The sequence below is a fragment of the Scleropages formosus genome, chromosome 8, assembly GCF_900964775.1.
Source record: "Scleropages formosus chromosome 8, fSclFor1.1, whole genome shotgun sequence".
NCBI lineage: Eukaryota > Metazoa > Chordata > Actinopteri > Osteoglossiformes > Osteoglossidae > Scleropages > Scleropages formosus.
In genome coordinates this window covers 16,109,759-16,112,506 of record NC_041813.1, presented here as the reverse complement: position 1 = coordinate 16,112,506, position 2,748 = coordinate 16,109,759, and positions in this window count along the sequence as shown.

The window sequence follows — 2,748 nt, the reverse complement described above, 5'->3', positions numbered from 1 at the left end:
GTCTCCACCTCGCGCACATTGATAAGACTACAATTTTGGCGAATAGATGTTATACAATCGATACCGTTACGCAACCAGACAGTTACTTGGACTGAGGAAGACTGCAAGGGAAAAATCGAGAAAGTGCGAAACTGAGCAACATGCCTGCACTTTCACTATTACATCTAATGCTAGTGCAATTGTAATTTAATAGGATTAATTAAAATAAGTCTTTTAAAGTTACACACAGAAATATCAGTTCTTTAAGTCATTTCCGAATTTGACTCATCACAAAAAGACAGTGTTAGTGTGTCAACCAAATTAAAACTGCCGAAAAACGCAGCGAATGTAAAGAGAAACGATGACCGCGCGATGTTACGTAAACGTGTATTTCATCTTTAATTCCCCTCTGTGCCACATTACATTAACTTGTTGGTACTTACACGTGGAGGGTCCCTCCTTGCACGGCGAATCGGCTCCATGATCAAGCGGGAGAGAAGCTGTGTTGAAGGACTGATCGGGGTGAAACATGGTACCTGTACTGTCACTGTGGACCTGGGGCGCCTGGCACCTGTCACTTTCGGGACCCGCCTTGCATCGCCGGAACTCGAGACGGCCGAGCGGCACGAGAAAGGGTCAGCACTCGAGAGTGGAGAGATGACGGGAAAGCTGAGCAGAGGAAAGATGAAGCGCCTTCGAGGTGGAACTGCACTGCCAGACCGACGCCTTGGAGGCCGGTCGGTCGGACTTTGGTCCCTGCTGAGATTAATAAACCGCTACCTGCCTGGCACTCCTACCAGGCCGCTTTCTACGTGAAGATCACTTTTAATGGCGCTGAAGTGGCTGGTTGATAAGATAAGGGGGCAGTGGTGAGTCCAGTAGGCCATCTAAGTCTTCTCTTCTGTATGAAGCAAGAGCCCCTCTGACAGTCTCTCGACTTCATCGAATGTATGAGGAAAATGCCTTAAATCAGAGCTTATTTTTGTACATTTTGATATCGTATGTACACGTTTTATGTGGATACAAACAGCGGGTAACAACTCACGTTTTTTGGGGGGTGACGGTATTTTGAGTTATGCACAAATAATTGCTACGCCTAGATATATATAATATCCGTCAAATGAATGTGACCACATTATAAAGTTATTATATAGTACGGTATCTAACCTGTACAGCACTCAGTGTAACTATGGTGACAGGTGCACTCTGATAAAGACAAACTGAGTATCTTTGACAAACTTCTGCCAAAACATTAGTTAACTGAGAGAGACAAGTGGATTGACCAAGGCGGACTCAGACTTTGATGCCCACATTACTCTCGGTAATCTACACCGTCCAATGACTGGAGCTCAATTAGCCGCAATATCGGACGGGTTCACGTCATGTCACGTCACTTCACGGCACATCATAAGCTCCCGATTTGATTGGTGACGTTTCTCCTCTGATTCGCTGCCAGGCATCTGAGAAAAAACACGAAGTTCGCGGAATAATGGACTTATCAATGATGCTGGAGTGATCCCAACTGTTGTGCTGGTTTGTCATCACACCAAGGACGTTGTATCATAATGCGCGACTTGAATGACCATGACATAAATTTCATCCGACAAAATTTGACAGAAATACTCGATATATATTTTAGAATCGGTTAGCGTTACTTTTGCCCGTGTGGGTTTTAATTGGCATCAACAGAATTTTGCCAAGGCCTCTATCCTGTGCTACGAGGAATCGGTTTTACACTAAAATAGTTGCATTTCTTTTAAAAAAATGTTTTTCAGTTGTCAGACAGTTCCATGTGTTTAAATACTATATTTTATAAATGTATTTTCATGAATGGGCTGCTTTGCTTTAATGCTTCTAGATATGATGTAATAAATAATTTGGCAACTTGTAATCGATCAATATAAATTTAATGACTGTAGTAATGACCAAGGTTACATTTATTTAGCAGATGCTTTTCTTGAAAGCGACTTCCAATGAACACTATGCAGTGTTATCAGCCCACACACCTTATTCACCAAGGTGACTTACACTGCTAGATACACTACTTACAATGAGTCACTCATCCATACATCAGTGGAATACACTCTCTCTGTCACTCACACACTATGGGGAACCTCAACACAATGTCTTTGGACTGTGGGAGGAAACCAGAGCACCAGGAGAACACACAAACTCACCAGGGAAGGAATCCATGTTCTCTCACACCACAGGACAGCAGCACTACTCACTGTGCCACCATGGAAATACTTTACATTTATTCATTTTGCTGGCACTTTTTTCCTAAAGCAACTTAGAATGTTAACCTTACTACAGTTATTTACCTATTCATGCAGATGGCTAATTTTAATGGAGAGTCCTACAGCCAGAGGTGGGAATGGAACCTGTGAGTCTAAAGGCATGAGCTCTAACCACTATGCTGCCAGCTGTCCACACATACTGTACATATAAGGAATGTAAGGAGGTGATTGCTTCTGCCAGAAAGGAGAAACAAGAGAAAGCTTGGGGATGCTAAGCAGGCTGGGAAGGCTGGCTTGAGGTGCAGGTCCTTCAGGACACGGGGTCCTCGGACTAAGAGCATTGTTTTCCTGTGTGCCGGTGTTCCAGTAAAACGTTCGAGATGAACGCTGCCTATGGTCCTTCTTCACCCCATCTGAACCCAGAGCGCTGCGTGTCACAATATGTACAAGAAAGATTATATGATGCCCAGGTGAAACTAGGTCAGATCATCTGATAAATGAGGCACTTTCTCAAAGTTATCTTTATCACAGA